Genomic DNA, 18,140 nt, shown 5'->3' on the forward strand with positions numbered 1-18,140 from the left:
TAACTATATGATGTTCTGGTAGAGGCAAAACTATGGAGGCAGTAAACAGATCAGCGGTTACTAGGGTATGGATGGGGGAGAAATGAACAGAAAACACATAGGATGTGAGGGACAGTGAAAATACTATGATATTATAATGATGGATACATATCATTTATACATTTGTCCAAGCCCACAGAATGTACACCACCAAGAGTGACCATAACAAACTGGATTATGATGTATAAATATAGGTTTATCAGTTGTAACAAATGTACCACTCTGGTTGGGGATACTGATAACGGAGGAGGCTATTCACCTGTGGGGTCTGCAGTATGAGAACTCTAGTTTCTGCTGAACTTTGTTGTGAGCCTAGAACTGGCTCTTTTTAAAAAATGTATACAGTACAAAAATGAATGGACAGTATAGCAGATACAAGTATAGAATCCAACATCTGAACAAAAAGGTTTCCTTTTGTCATTCATGGCTATACAGTTTACATATCCTTTATTAAGGATATGTAGAAACAATACATAGATATTATAGTAAACCAATAATACATCAAACCAGTCAATCCTAAAGGAAATCAACCCTGAATATTCATTGGAAGGACTGATGCTGAAGCGCCAATACTTTGGCCACCAGCTGCGAAGAACTGACTCATTTGAAAAGACCCTGATGCTGGCAAAGATTGAGGGCAGGACGAGAAGGGGGCTACAGAGGTTAACATGGTTGGATGGTATCACCAACTCAATGGACATGAGTTTGAGCAAACTCTGGGAGCTGGTGAAGGACAGGGAAGCCTAGTGTGCTGCAGTCCATGGGGTCGCAAAGAGTCAGACACAATTTGGTGACTGAACGACAACAGTAAAACCCACATTTCATGTATAATTTGCTACTAAGTTGGCTATTCAATAAACTGATTTTAGCTTCGTTATAATATTGCTTTGATTCTTCTCAATTATTTTCAAAATCTCAGATCATATCCAAACTGAGACCACCTAACCAGGCTATGCCGAGGCAGGAATTATCCATGATTCCATCTGTTGGAAACCAAGTAATTTAGATACCACAATTACAGCTGGAATGTAAATGGGATTATCTGCCTATTTTAACCTTACCAAGTCAGCAAGTTTTATAAATATACCCCAGAGTCAGATAATCAAGTACTTTTTACCTTTTTAAAATATTTTGAAAGGTCTCTATAGCATATACATAAGTATTTAAACATCCAATCATGCCTATTAATTAAACTGTTCTTTTCCCCAGTCCTTATATAATAATGACCGAGACAAATTGACAAGTAATCATGTTTAATATCTCTGCCTTGAAAAAACTGTTCCTAAGTCATCCTCCTACCCCCACCCCCAATAAATATATAACTTTTTTCTGTATCTGCAATTAGATATTCTAATCGCTATTAAAAAAATACAATTGACTTAACAACAACTGGGTTTAGAGGCCTAAGAACTCTGGAGTTATACCAAGAAAAGCTAACAAATCCTCAGTTCTAAGAAGCTTACATTAAAAAGTCCAAAAAAGAAAAATGAGCAGTATTTTAATATGTGCCACCTAAAACTTGAAAATAAGTACATACACAACCTTGCAATGTTCATAGAAGATTAAGGGTTGTGTGACAATAACAGTTTCATTTGCTAGATTCCAATTCATCCACTTTCGCCAATAGCTTTATTTTATTGACACCACCTTCTTCCTCTCCTTTTATATCCAATCCATCCCCGAGTCATAGTTGATTCTATCTCTACTTGTTTCTTAAAATCCATTCACTTCTAACTTTACTGCCACTCAGCTAGTCTGATCTAGTCACTCGACTTCTTCATTTCTAGTCAGAATTATTCCCATAGCCTCCTAACCCCTATCTAATCCTTGCCTTCTCTAATAGTCAAACTCCTTTCCATCACAGAGCTTTTATATATGTTACTCCCTCCATCTAAAAAACTCTTACCTGCTCTGAACTGAAAAATCCTACTCATCTTTCAGATCTTCATGTAAATTCCATTCTGTCAAAGACGTCTTCCCTGATTCCACAAATTAAATTATGCTTCCTCGGGTGTTCTCTCATGTCACTTGCTTCTTATTCACAGCAATGATCACAATTTATAATTATGTTTATTCATGTGTTTACATATTTCAATATAATGAATTCTAGGTTAAGGACAGAAGTTAGACTATCTTTATTCATTCTTGTATGCTCACTGGTTACAGTTTGCCTGGCACACAGTAGGTGCTAAGTATTTTTAAATTAATTAAAATTAATGAATTAATTAAATTAACGAATGAAGAAAATACTATACCACTGGTTAGTGCTGCTGCTGCTAAATCGCTTCAGTCGAACGCGACTCTTTGCGACCCCATGGACTGTGTAGCCTACCAGGCTCCCCCGTCCCTGGGATTCTCCATGCAAGAATACTGGAGTGGGTTGCCATGCCCTTCTCCAGGGGATCTTCCTGACCCAGGGATCAAACCTGTGTTTCCTGCAGCTCCGGCATTGTAGGCAGATTCTTTATTGCTGAACCACCAGGGAAGCCTCTGAATAGTGCTAAGACAGTTATATACTTTAAATGCTTTGGGAAGACAAAGAACACTGAAACTGGCTACTCTTCAAAATCTAACTTTTTTCTTAACACCCAGGATCCAATCTGCAAAATCTGTTTCTACATACAAGCTGCACACATAGTTCAAAGCATTGTTGTTTACTACAGTATTAACACCAAAACTTTTTTGGTTGTTTATATTTCTGTGGTTGTAAATAATTTAATGTAAATGTACAAAAAACTTTTGCTGGCTGGCATAAATACGTAACACACTCATAATGTTACCTGCTAAAAAATCTTGCAACAATGCCTAAAATATTCTTAAAGTTAATAAATCTGAATTGTATTCTAGATAAAATAAGAATTACAGTTATATCATTTTTACTTTCAAAATATATGTACACAGGCTTATAAAAATTGACAAATTTGATCCAAATAAGTAAATGCAGTATAGTAAGTGAAGTCCCATGGATTTTGTTAAATATTGAAAATTGTATGTTAAATGCTTGTGGTACCTGCTAATGACCATTTCAGATTCCTAGCTATGTGATGGATACTAATTGTCACTACAGAATTGGCTTTCATCAACTAATGCCAAGTATCAAAATGTCAATATTTAAAATGCAAGATCCAGGATTTGTAATAATACAATCATTGGCTTTGACAACAAATACTAGTCATAACTCTGAAAGTTCATAAAATCTAAATAACTTGCTGAGGATCACGGAGAGATTTAAATCCAGGTTTGTTCAATTCCAAAGCTCTATACAATAACGCTTCCCAGATGGCCAGACTGCAAATGGGTCGTTTCTGTATGATCTGTTTAGACTACATTCCTACATACCTAGAATATTTAGGGAACTGATCACCACTTATATTCATTCATACTCTCTCGCACTCTCTGCCATCACCTCCCCCAAAGCCTCTCAGGCAGTTCTCTTTTGAGGGGACTCACTTTTTAAAGTTATCCCAGAGCATCCTCTGGATATATGAAAAAAATCCCACAATCCTTGGTCCACCAACATGCAGTTATCTCCTTACAGCTCCCTCTTGCTCTTTGCTCTCACTGAAAGCAACCTTCCACCTATTCAGGTTTTAGATGTCTATGAGATTCCACAACCTCGTGCCCCCCAAATTCCAGCCAAGGAGCACATGTCAAGATCACTTACGGTTCCTCTCACTTGGTTTGGAGGGACAGATGAGTACCATCCCCCATCCCATTCTCCCACCCCACCAATATGTTCACCATGGCCCCAACTTAAATCTCATACATAGAATGAAGCAGACAATTCTGGAATGAGTCTCTGCATGCCCTGAATGGGTAATTGCCATGGGAGAACATCTTATACTATTCTTAGCCTTTGGGATCGCATGCAGAACTAAGATACAGCCCCACTTTAATCTCTTATTGTATTTCTGTTGATAAAAATATAGGACAAGGGGGAAAAATCAGTTTAAAAAAAATAAAAACAGATGCTAGCATTCACATTTTGATAAAAGATAAAATTCTGGTCCTGTCCCTCCTGCTTTCCTTTCCTTCATCCTTAATTACTGTTCTTAGGCATTTTCTCCTATGAACTTACAGTCCCTTTAAAATTAGAAGAAAAATAAAGCAGGAATATTAATGTAAATGGACATGATAAATCTAAATGGGTGATGAAATATTCTAAAACTGGTTATGGTAATGATCTCACAAGCTGGTAAATATATTAAAAATTTTTACTGAATTCTATGTTTGAAATGTCTGAGTTACATACAATACACCTCAATAAATGTGTGTGTGAAGCATGCTGAAAAATGCAATGTAGCATTAAGAGGCTAACACTGCAAACAGACCTAAGGAGGAAACAAAAGCTTTGTCTTCGCTTCTAAGGATGTGGGGTGATAGACGGACTTAAGAGTCTGTCATACAGAATGAAGTCAGAAAGAAAAACAAATACCATATATTAATGCATATATGTGGAATCTAGAAAAATGGTACTGATGAACGTATTTGCAGGGCAGGAATAGAGATGCAGAGTACAGATGTATGGACACGAGGCTAGGGGGTAGGGGGATGGGCTGAATCGGGAGATTGAGATTGACATTTACGCAAGATAGCTAGCTAGTGGGAACCTGGTGTATAGCACAGGGAGCTCAGCTCACTGTTCTGTGATGACCTAGACGGATGGAAGGGAGATCCAGGAGGGAGGGGATATATGTATATGCATAGCTGATTCACTTCATTGTACAGAAGAAACTAACACAACATCGTAAAATAACTATACCAATAAATAACTGTAAAGCAATAATTTTTTTAAAAAGATCCTAGGCTGAAAGTGCTTTAGACTAACAGAGAATCCACGTGAGTAAGAACACATGTACATGAGCAAGTATCAGAGACATAAACAACTCAACCTGTTCAAGGCTGGAAGGAGTCCACAGGACCTCAAAATAGAAATACGGTCTTAATGTTCTGACTCAAAGAAGTTCCTGGAAATTTTCAGGTGTCTTAAAGGACATCAACACAGTCATTTCCTTAATATGAACCATGACTACTTCAGAACTATCTCAAAACAATCACATATAAATGAAAACCGTACTGAGTTCACACAGCACAATAGGTATTATGGATTGACGGAAAGAACTTTGCACACCAGCAGCAACTCCTCCTCCTCCATCACAGCCACACAAACAACTCCAATGCCATCGACATCACCATCAACCCCACTGCCACCAACAACACACACACACACAGACCCCTCTGCTACAAATTCCTAATTTACTTAGCCAAGAATAGAGAATTTAACAGAAAAGAGCAGTTACACAAAACACAGAGGAGATGCGGCATTTCTGCACAGATTTCCGTTCCTTCTTGGTTCCCTATGGAGCTTGGTGGTCCTGCCAGTGACCCTCCTCCATGTGGCCAAGGTATTGCCAGAATGGAGAGAGAAACCTAGCTCTCCCCACGATTCTCTCCTCTCCTTCCCAGGCTTACTTCAATACTCTCAAACTGATGCTAACAGCACCGCTTTGCCTTTTGAAGTGGCACTAAAAACATTTGGCTCTGGAACTCAGCAGGGCACGAGCAAGATCGTATTTCCCAGGTAGGTAGATGGTGGAGAGCTGCAGAAGCAGAATCAACATCCGACATCCCTGAGCAGTAGCTCCTCCCCTGGCCTTGCAGTCCCCCAAAAAAGCCCTGCCGTGCCTGCTCACATCAAACTCAACTCATTTGAAAACAGATTTGAGACACTTTAAGAAATACAGGTATTCAAACTAGCTTTTAAAATACACATCTTTTAAATTAAAAATTCAAACAAGATAAAGACACGAAAAAATGAAACAAGATTAGTTCCAAGGAAAAAGGAAAATTTAAACTCAAATTCAGCAAAACATTAAATAACTGCATATTTTCAAAGGTCTATACTATAACTGAATCTATATACCTGTAACTAATATATTGTTAATTATACTCCAACTAAGAATTAAAAATAGATCCTATACTAACATTCATTATTTATTCTTTACTAAATACCTTGCTAGTTGAGAAAACAGATAAAATACTGAACTTAACCTAGGAAAACTATATAAAATTCAGGCTGACTCACTGAATAAATATTTACTGTATGCCTAGGAGATATCAATTGTGTCCTACTTACCATGTATTGTTCTAGGCACTGGGAACACCAATGAGCAATATACACCAAATCCTTACTTTCTAGTCAACAGAAACAGGTAATATGAAGACAAATGAATAAACCAGAGAGTATGTTAGAAGACGGTAAGTACTTTGGAGAAAAATTAAGCTGCAAGGGAGACAGAGAATATCAAGACGTGGGAAGTACAAACAGAATGGTTGAGGAAGACCTCTCTGAGAGCCTGGGCAGGGACTTGGAGGTAAGAAGATAGATAAAGAAGAGTGTTACAGGCATGGGGAGTAAAGTGTGCAAAAATCTGGGGCTTGAGAGTGTATCATGGCATGCTGAAGGAGCAGCAAGGAGGACACTGCAGCTGGAGCAGAGTGAACTAGTCAAGTATATTTCCCCTGAAGTACAGCACAAGGTGATGGAGGAAATTGTTTAGGTCCATGAAAAGTCAATAAAATGTTAAGTTAGAACTGACATGACATGACTTCTGTTTTAACTGGATGACTCCAGACTTCTGTGCTGAGAACACAGTGAAGAAGTCAAGGTCAAAGAAGAGAGGCCGCTGCGATGATTCAGTCAAGAGACAGCAGTGGCTTTGACCAGGGTGGTGGTGAGGTACAGAGTGACAAATGTCATACTCTGATATGTTCTGAATCTACATTCTTTGCCTAAAGAAGAGACTACCTTTTTATCGTTGAGGTTTTTGCTTTGGGTTAAACAAGTATCAGGCTAAAATTATCTCGGTCATACTACATGGAGTAGATTTTGGATTTTCAAACACTTTCACTCATGTATGTCCTAATATTAAAAACAAAAACCTCTGTATCCCCTCCTGAAGTCTCAAGTCCCCTCATGAAGTTTTAAGTTGACATCATCATAAATTTACACAGGATTACAAAGAACATAATTTCTGGTAATGTAAACAGCAAACTTTTAAAGTATAACTTCGATTAGCTTTACCACAAGGGGCCCAGACTTCTGGTCAAACAGTATGGGTTGTCTGTGAGGATGTTTTTGGGTGAAATTAACATCTGAATGAGTAAAGAAAGCAGTTCATCTTCCTCCCTTCTCTCACCCTACTCCACCATGTGAGGATCTCATCCAATCCATCGAAGATCTGAATAGAACAAAAAAGCTAAGTAAGAGTAAACTCCTTCCTAATAGCCTTGGATTGGGATGTTGGTCTTTTCAGACCATTGGATTTGAACTGGAACACTGGCTCCTGAGTCTTGAGCTTGCCAGCTTTGGGACAGAACTTAGCCCATTGGTTCTCCTGGGTCTCCGGCATGCCAACTGTAGATCCTGGGGCTTCTCAGCCTCCAAATCCCATGAGCTAATCCCTTATAATCTCCTAATATCTCCTTCCTAGCCCCCACAATCCCCTCTCCTATATGTGGGTGTGTATATATGTATGCATGTATGTTATTAGTCTGTTTCTCTAGAGAACCTTCACTAATCTAAACAACATCATCCATTTAAAATATAACCAAGTTCAAGCTCCTATCAACTGAAAATTTTATATAGTTTTTTCCCGTTAACTCTTTTATTCAGTCTACTTCCCCACAGAACTTTATCCCAGCGTCGGAGCATTTGTTATACGTTCGAAGTCTTTTTATAGCCCATTCTACCATACTTCTTTGCAAGAAAATGTTTCAGACTGCTGCTTTGTCTGGTGCCCAGGTGGATTCTTGACCCCTGCACAATACACTGAAATTCGGGACATGTAACGAGATGACTTCCTGGCTAAAATGGGCAAAGAGTAACAGTGAAAGGAGAGGTGAGAAATAAAGAGTTCAGACATTGGGAACCGATACCCTCAAGACATTCCATGCTTTAAGTGTTCATGTACACCCCAGGGGTACCTGTTTTAAACATTTTTTTTTGCAAATAAAGAGAAGTTTTAATGTCATTTACATAAATAGGGATTAAGAACAGAAGGGGAAAGTGAGACCAGGTCCTTGTAAAAACATTTGTGAAGAATCCACAGAGAGACTTCTCACGGTATACAATTTTGCTCCACACACACCTCCGGTCCTTAGTCATCAACATACTCAAATGGTTATGGGGGTTCTGGCTCTTGTGCTTCCTCAATTTTTGGGCCATGAGCTGCCACGGGTTCTACCAGCTCTTCAATGTCTCCACTGGTATCCTTCAGAATGACGATGCCTCCAATGGACAATGGTTTGAAAGGCTGGTATCTACAGGTCTCCAGCATGCTTAGGACCTTTAGCTGGGCAGGCATAACTCAGGCTGGGTTATCCAATAACTGGAATTTTGGCTCAGGTTCTTTTTTCTTCTGTTTTTCTTCCTTTTTCTCTGCCTCATCCACTTCCATTTCCTCCTCTTCCTTTTTTCCTTTTCTTTTTCCTTCTTTTTAGCCTTGGCAGTTATAGATAACACAGCAGTGGAAAGCTTTTCCTTTTCTTTTTCTTTTGGTACTTCTTGGGGCAGGATACGCAAATGTTGATGGTCTACAGTTTGATTTATATTGAACTTTCGGCATCTTTAAGTCTTTGTTCAGGCCAATGACACAGGTAGGGGTATAAGCCAATGACAGGAAGTGTGAAAAAGGAAACCAGAACCAGAACTGGGTAAACACAAGGACGCCAACCACAGAAGGCATATGGATGTGTCCAGTTCTGGACTGCAAGGAGACTGTGACATTACGTCCACCTGCGTCCAGTATGCCCTGGGCCAGAATAGTGCCAAACTTGGCCATAACATCATCATGCTTATCATTGATGACTTTGGAATACAGCTGTCTGAACTGATTCACCTTTGGACAAGTGATTTCAGTCTGCTGGATCATGATGAGAGCTGAAGCTATGAGAGCTCCTTGCCTCACATAGTTCACAGGGTCATTTGTCATTGGTTCGAGCAAATTAATTGCTTCCTTGTTTCCTGTACCAGCACAGCAGATGCCCAGGGCCACGGCAGCTCCATAACGCACGTGAGGACTCTAACTCTCTGACAACAATGAAACAACGCTAGGGCACTGTTCAGGGGTCCTGAAGACAACGAACGCAAGTGATTCTGCTGCTGCCCTCCTGATGTCATCATTAACATCGCTTACAGCAACACGTAGCAGGCGTCGAATAGCTTTGTTGTTACCTGAGCCACAATAAGCCATGACTACAGTATACATTCCAGATCAAAGAATTGGATCCTTATCAAGGCAGAGAGATTCAAAGAGAGCATCAGCCACTTCCATCCTTCCATACGTCACTAACTCAATGCCAACTGCAAGACCACGAGAATCTTCTCATGTTGAGTTTCCTGTGCATAGCCGACCATGTCCTCAATAACCTGGGCATTTTTAGAGCCCAACATAACCAAAGCTAAGGCCAGGCCAGCTGCTTCCCCTGTCACAGCATCATCCTGATAGAGGTTCAGTTCAGTTCAGTCACTCAGTCGTGTCTGACTCTTTGCGACCCCATGAATCGCAGCATGCCAGGCCTCCCTGTCCATCACCAACTCCCGGAGTTCACTCAGACTCACGTCCATCGAGTCCGTGATGCCATCCAGCCATCTCATCCTCTGTCATCCCCTTCTCCTCCTGCCCCCAAATCCCTCCCAGCATCAGAGTCTTTTCCAATGAGTCAACTCTTCACATGAGGTGGCCAAAGTACTGGAGTTTCAGCTTTAGCATCATTCCTTCCAAAGAAATCCCAGGGTTGATCTCCTTCAGAATGGACTGGTTGGATCTCCTTGCAGTCCAAGGGACTCTCAAGAGTCTTCTCCAACACCACAGTTCAAAAGCATCAATTCTTCAGCACTCAGGCTTCTTCACAGTCCAACTCTCACATCCATACATGACCACAGGAAAAATCATAGCCTTGACTAGACGGCCCTTAGTCGGCAAAGTAACGTCTCTGCTTTTGAATATGCTATCTAGGTTGGTCATAACTTTCCTTCCAAGGAGTAAGCATCTTTTAATTTCATGGCTGCAATCTGTTTTTAGCAAATCATACACATCCTGGCGTGCAGTCCCCATGGCAGCCAAACTGGAGTCCTCTGGAGTGAACTACCCATTTGTCTGATCATTGTAGAATTTTCTGTGTATAATCCTAGCCAAGCTGCTGGGTGTCCCCTCTGCTGCCATTAGAAATTGGTGGGGGGATGTTGGGGGGCCTCGGGCAAATGTGTCTGTTAGCAACTCAGCTCACTCTGAAGGATGCTAACCCCACCTTTAATTTGACACATGCTAGGGCACCAAGTCTCTCCTTAATTAGCCACACAGAATGGCTGCACTTTAGGCCTTATCAGGAAGTACTGCCTCATGTTCCAAGGCAATGAATAGTCTCAAAACTTCAGTTGAGGAAAACAATCACAGGGAAGCCTCCTGGAAGGACAAGGAATTCATCTGGCTCTCCTATCAGTGGGCCAAATCAGACCCGCAGAGAACAGGGTACCACAACAGAACCTTGCCATCGCTCTTGGAAAAGTTTGCTTTGAAGTGATGCTATTAACCCAAAAATGTTTTAGGAGAATCAGCCTTACAAAACTTGATTTTCAAAACAAAACACAGTGTACTCTTTATGGAGACTCCTGGGAGAAATTCTCGTCTGATGTTGGTGCCAAGAGTAGTTATAATCATTCTGAGAAACTGGTTTCTCTGTACTCTTCCAAGTGTCTCCTCTTCCCGCTGGCTCACAGAAAACTTACAGGCAAAGTCTTGGCCCCCAGAGCTTATGTTTAGGTCATTCTGACATATGATTTAATTCTATTCCTGGTCCCATTTTGTATTCTTGGCAGCCAAAATTCCTTCTGGCCTGAGGGAATATACATACAGGTACCTATATGTTTGATTGAAGACTGGAAGAGAAGGGAGCGACAGAGGATGAGATGGTTGGATGGCATTATCGATTCAATGGACATGAGTTTGAGCGAACTCCTAGACAGTGAAGGAAGGGAAGCCTGGTGTGCTGCAGTCCATGGGGTCGCAGAGTCAGACAGGACTTAGCAACTGAACAATGACCTAAATATGTATACACAGGCTGGAGTTTTGTCCTATAATCTCATGCTCCTTCTATATCCTTTTAGATCTACAGAGCTACTTCCCTTTAAAATATTGCCTATTTTTTTAATGCTTAGAATCATGAATATGCTATAGACTGTCACATCAAACCAAGGTACCAAGAATATAAGGTACAATCATTTGGGCCTCCAAAAATAAATACAAAACTAAACAGGATACAGAAGTATTTAAACAAAACAGTAACAAAAATCAAAATCTAATTTTAGGTTTTGATTAACAATTGTTTGAGCTCCTACCTTGTGCCAGACACTAAGCTAGATGTAAGGAATTAAGAAGAAAATAAGAATGGTTCATAATTCAAAAGGACTACTGTGGTTTGTGCAGGAGAGGAATTATAAATGTGTCTGCACATATATACATACATATATCCACACATGTTATATCATTAACACTGACGTAAATCTATATAAGGTTATAAAAACAAGGGAATGTTAATGCCATCTCATGCTCAGTTATGTATAAAGGATTCACATTGACTGTCTTTGTTGAAGGGACTCCTTATCCATTACTTTGACTACTGTAACAATTGAAAAGTTCTTTAATTTCATGACTTATGATGACAAGGGCAGATTAATTCAAGAAACAATGAACCCACCCAACTCAATGAGGACGGTGCATAGTTTACTGTACAGTTAACTGGAGAATATCAGTCAAATTAAATGCCTTGTTCAGTAGAGACCAAGTCTCTACTCCTGCCCAATTTTAATTTCTACTCCTATTGTGTAAATATACCCACAGTCCATGATAACTGGAGCAGTTTGGGACATGGTTTTCACTCTCAGTTTTGCAGAGGAAATTTACATTCTTATAAGCAGGCTAAAATCCTCCAAAAGGCAGTGTCTGACAAGAGATTGGGATCCATAAATTTTTTTTCATGATTGTGTTTTCAATTTTATGACATAACACCATGTGATTTACAGAAATATACTATTTAGAATGAATAACTCTGCAAAGATAACTCTCAAAGATAAGGGAACTAGCCTTAACTCTGAAACATATCATAACCTTTAGCTAATGGAGAATACCAAGGTTTTAGAAACAACTCTTTAGCTAAAAGCACTTGAATTAAATGTTATGCAATTTATTATGTTCAGCCACGTTTCAGTCATTTCTCCCCACACTCCCAAGGTTCACGATCTGTGGGTCCTTTTCTGTGCCCCCAATTTGTCCCTCTCCCATGTCAATCCAGTCTGGCAATTTCTTATTATCAGGGCCCTGATTATTCTTTGCTGAAAATTCTCAGGCTGTGAAGTTGCTTAAAGTTAAATTTTAGTGTAGACTCTTTATCAATTTTATTGCTCAGGAAAGTAGACACCATTCATATACTTTCAATTAACCCTATTTAACACAGCCTTAGACACAGCAAGGCAATTCTGGGAATTCACTATTGAATCATTTCACACATTCCAGTGTGGTTTGCAAGTATACAGATGTACAATAGTTCACCTTGTGAGAGGTCATGGTGGCCCACTCAGCAATCAGTTGCACTGACTGCTCATGCTAAAGTAGCCCCTGCCAGCTAGTCTTTCCTTATTTCCCTTTAAAATAGTCTGTGCTTGCATCTTGCAGCTCCAGTGTGGAGACAGACCCACTTCTCACCACCTCAAAGGCCACTCCTCGGCCCACTGACACCTCTCTTCTGGACTTCTCCACCAGTCCCCTCACTGATCTATTTCCTCCCTTACTCCCAACTGTGTTCTCCATGCAGCAGCAAGTGAGATCCTTTCAAGGTTGCCACTGTTCTACTCAAAACACTGCCCGGCTTCCCATCTCACTCTGATAAAGTCTAACATCTACCATGGCCTCTGGCTCCCAGCCTCGTTCTCCTGTCCCCCTGCTCCAGGCCTCGTGTTTTCCTCCCTATGCTTTGTTCATGCCGTGCACAGTCCCTACTCAGGGCCAGTCCATTGGCCGTGTCCTCCGCTTGGATACCCTTTCCTCATATATCCCGTCTCTCTCCTTTCACTCCGCTCAACCATCACGTTGCTGACAGGACCGTCCTAACCAGCATACTCCACACCACTCTCCCTTCCTTCATTCTGCTTCACTGCACTTAACACCTCCTGCCACATTTTACTGATCAGCTTCTTTGCAGGTCTCCTGTGTAACCTCTTCGGAAGCAGGGAGCACATCTACATTAAATACTGCTGTATCCCTGAAGCCAAGAACAGAGCCTGGCCCACATGCAATCATAATGAGTAATTGTTGAATGAATCTCACAGAAGCTTCCTCTGTCATTCCTCACCCAGTTTAAACTAGTCTTACTGGGCCCACTGTTATAATCTCCACACTAGTAGTCCTCATTGCATGCACAGGCCCTTCCTCCCCTCTTGACTCCTACTAGACTGACGGGAGTCTGCAATCTGACCTTGACTCTTTCCTGCTCAAAGTTTTCTCCAACAGCTATAGAATATAGCAAAATCTCCTTAGCATGTCATATTAAGCCCTTTGAGATCTGGCACCCACCTACTTGCCAAGCCTCATCTCCTACTTGGGCCCCAAAGGCTCAATTACTTGCAGATCAAGTTATGCCACATTGTCTTCACAATGGCCCACTTCTCTGCCTGGGGCAGCCCCCTCTGCTTTGACCACCTGGAAGCAGCTCATCTAAGTAGTCTCAGTTCAGATGAGAATCCTCAGGGAAGCCTTCTCTGATTGGCCCAAGACAGCCCTAAACCCTCCCCTCTATGCTCCAACTCTACCATGCATAGGTTTTCAAGCAAGCACACTGCCACAGTATCATTATTTGTTTTCAGGTCAGTCTCCCAGTGAACGTTGAAAACCCCCTAATGAAGGGAACTACATCTTGTTAATATTTATATTCCTAAATGCTTGGCCTACGGTAAGTGCTCATTGAATGTCTCCTAAGTTAGTTACTAGATAAATGAGTTAATGTAAGAATGTAAAAAGGACACTGTGCGAAAGGGTCAGAGTAACCGGTCCTCTGAATCTGGGAGTATGAAAAGCAAATTCAATTGCAAATTTAAAACAAATACGTTTTCATGGTTAAACCAACAATTCAAAATATGAGGTTTTAAAAAAGGAAGAAAAAAATCAATCACATCTATATGGAGTTTTAAATATTCTTCCCCAGGGAATTTATTCAGTCTACAATGCTCAATGAACACTCCCATTCCTTTCTCATCTCTCAATACTCTGGAAATACGTGAAGACTAGTAAGGACTTATCAGACCGTATCAAATAATTTATTCAAAGAAAAGATACTATTGATACATGTGAAGAATGTTAAAACACTACTGAGCTTCACAAAAGAAGATTTGAATAAATGGGAACCTATAGCCTATTTGAGGACAGAATTAATTCAATTTCATAAAATACTTTCCTTAATCTATAAACTTAACTCAACCCACCCTCTAAAACGTGATTTTTAAAGAACCAAACTATTTTCAAAGTTCATATAGAAAAAAGAATGTAAGAAGATATAAGAAAATCCTGGAACAAAAAAAAAATTAATAAAAGAAGACTAGCCATCCCAGATATTAAACCATAGAAAACTAAAAGAAATTAACACAGTGCAGTTATCCAACAAACTGACAGTCAACAAAACAGAGCAAACTCTCCAAAAATAGCTCTAACTGCAGAAGGGATTAAATATAGGATGCTACCCTTTCCTTCCACTTTCACCCTGGTCAAAGTAAAAATCATCTCTCTCAAGAGTTATCACAGTAAAAGCAAGGGAAAGACACATCATTCAAGAAATGTTTGGAGAGAATCGGGTAGTTATTGAAGAAAAATAAATTCAGATTTCTATTTCATTACTACAGCAAAATAAGTTTGAACCAAAGAAATATATGAAAATAAAATCTTCATAGAAGTCCAACAAGACATTTTTGAAGAATCAATTTTACAATCCCAGAGTGGGTTAGGCTTTTTTGATTATCATACAAAATCCAGAAAGAAACACATGACAACTTTAACTATATAAAAACAAAGCTTTTATGCCCAAAATGTCATAGACCGTACCAAAAGGTAAATGGCAAAACAGCAGGAACCATTTAGGGGAAAATCATATTAGAAAATGTTAATTTCTTTTATAAAGAGCTCCTAAAAATTAAGGTCAAAACTCAAATCTTAAAAGTAAGCTTGCAAAGGGCACAGAAGAGAAAGATACGAAGACGTCACATGAAAAGATACTCAAATTAAACTATGAGATGCTACTTTTCCCCAGCAGATTAAAGTCAACAACAATTTGCTAAGAGCTAATAAAATTTTCAGTTCACAAGTTCTGTGACCCAGCATTCCACCATTAGAAATATTTCTTATATACTTCCTGGCATATAACTACTCTTCTCTAACCACCAAGTCACAGTGCAGCAGTAGTTTGTCTAGACCATATTCCATCTGAAAAGTGATCATTCCTAAACCCTCTAGAATATCAAGAGTCAAAGGAATGTAATCATATTTGCTTCCATCCTGTGCTTTTCTCTTCAATCTCATGGTTTTCTTTTCGTGACAGAAAGTTGCTTCCTGTGTCTAGTAGATCTTCCTCCCATTGACCCCTTTGGCCAAGCGGTCCTTTGGCTCTCCTGTTCATATGTCTCTTTGATTCATTTATGATCCAAGTGAATTTTAAATCACAATAAGCATCTCAGAGACTGAGAATAAAACCTGTGAGATCCATTCAAAAAGCTCCAATGTGAAATCATTAATCACAAACGTGAAGAAGAAAGCACAATCTGAATTCTTAAAGAAGTGTTCTGCTAGGCCAGTAAATATATATGCGAGAATTTCTCCAAATTCCTAACAGCAGAGAGGCAATGATAATAATGAGCTAACAACTGTTAGGCTGTGTGACTCTTGCAGCCACTGTGCTCAGTACTTTCCAAGTACTAGCTTATTTAACTCAGCCACTCTATAAAACAGAGAATATTAGTTAACCCCCTTTTTATAATTGAAGACAATGATACACAAAGAGAGTAAGAAACTGAGACTTTCCTGGCGGTCCACTAGTTAAGACTCCGTGCTTCCACTGCAAGGGGTGCAGGTTCGATCCCTGGTCAGGGAACTAAGATTCTGCATGCAGTGCAGCCAAAAACAAAGAAAATTTCTTGAACTGAATAAAAATGAAAATACAACATATCAACTTAGAAAGAGATAAGTAACTTGCTCAAGATCCAAAGGCAAGTAACTAGCAGGGCCAGAATGGGAACCAAACTGCCCCAGAGCAGCTCTGCACCACCAGAAGATATTTTGCTTTAAATCCTAATTTTTTTAGAAGTAAGGTAGAAAGTATTGACTGGAAGCTTGCTTGGAATAGAACGGAACACTGATACTGAATTCAAGATCACACAGAATATAGAGTGGGAAATTATAGAAATCCATATATACTGCTTTTTGTTTCAAGTCATTATTTCCATTAACCAATTCACACAGATGTTCTACATTAGGCAGCACCTGTTTCTGGAAGCGTTGCTCATTGACACACATATGTCTCACAGGCTTTATCCTCCTTCCCGAACTGAAATTCCTTGCTAAATTTCCCATGTGTTCATTTCACTCCCATCTCCCTCTCCTAATGAGTTATGCTCACTGGTGACGGCCACCATTTCTCTGTCTCCCACAGTCCCCTAAGCTCACACTCTGCCTCCAAGAACAGCCTAATTCACTCCCCTCAGATTTTGGTGAGAGAGAGATCTCTTCCTATTCCATACTGTTCCTTTAAATTCTGACAATTTTACCCTTCAGAAACACACTCATATGAGCTTTGATGTCTACAGTACTTTTCCTTTAAGTCAGATCAAAAACTGAATTCCTGCTTTTAACTTTTGCTCACAGCACTCCAATGGTTTCAACAGTTGCACTTATGTAGCAGGAAAAAAAAAATCGTTTTGATTTATTTATGATAGACTCATCAGAAAGCAAATATAAAAACAAGAGGCTGAAAACAATAAATGAAGAAAATGATTCAAACATAACAAATAAGTTAAATAAATCAAAAGAAAGCCAAATGTGAACAAAATATTCATTTTTTCCCCCATAGTGCTTATCACCATCTGACATGCTTTGTATGGGCCAAAATAATCCGTTTCCTCTTCACCTCCTACCACAATGTTTTCTCCATGAAGACAAGACATTGACCATTTTGCCTGTTTCTTCAGTGCCCAGGAGCATAGTATTATAAACATTCAGCATGCATGTTAGTCACTCAGTCATGTCTGACTCTGCGACACCATCCCAGCTGCTCTCTCCATGGAATTCTCCAGGCAACAATACTGGAGCAGGTTGCCATTCCCTTCTCCAGGGGATCTTCCTGACCCAAGGATCAAACTTGATTCTCCCACATTGATGGCAGATTCTTTACCTTATGAGCCACTAGGGAAGCCCATAAACGTTCAGTAGTCCTTGTTAAATGAGTGAGTGAGTGAATGAAGCTATTCTATCTCATCATCTCTCACTCCGTAAACAAGATTTGCTTTCATACTCTGGCCAAGATATTTAGAGATCCTCCTCAATCTTTTTTAGGTTACTTTCAAGATGGAGAGTCATCTGATCAGATCCAGTTCTGAGATGTACAAAACTTAACTACTCACCACTTCCTAAACATATGTTTCCTGACTCTTAAAAAAAAAAAAAAAAAGGAGAGAAGACACAGCAGAAATCATACTTCAGGGATGAACTAACACAAAATTCTCTAAGCCACTTTTTCACCTACATGAAACTAGTTCATACATCCTGTACCCACCGGTTCATAAGATGATGATTATCAGTTTAGTTCAGTTGCCCAGTCATGTCCGACTCTTTGCAACCATACGGACTACAGCACACCAGGCTTCCCTGTCCATCACCAACTCCCGGAGCTTGCTCAAACTCATGTCCATTGAGTCAGTGATGGCATCCAACCATCTCATCCCCTTCTCCTCCCGCCTTCACTCTTTCCCAGCATGAGGGTAAGATGAATATATTCTTTGTAAATAGCAC

General features: G+C 39.8%; 1 protein-coding gene and 1 pseudogene across 4 annotated transcripts in view; both read right to left on the reverse strand.

The window, feature by feature from the left end:
- Positions 1 to 18,140, reverse strand: part of ANO4 (anoctamin 4) — a 356,708-nt gene that overhangs the window by 331,433 nt on the left and 7,135 nt on the right. The gene's annotated exons all lie outside the window — the stretch shown is intronic.
- On the reverse strand, positions 8,048 to 9,547 carry LOC120858680 (annotated as a pseudogene).

Source organism: Oryx dammah, unplaced genomic scaffold, assembly GCF_014754425.2.
Source record: "Oryx dammah isolate SB20612 unplaced genomic scaffold, SCBI_Odam_1.1 HiC_scaffold_29, whole genome shotgun sequence".
Lineage (NCBI taxonomy): Eukaryota > Metazoa > Chordata > Mammalia > Artiodactyla > Bovidae > Oryx > Oryx dammah.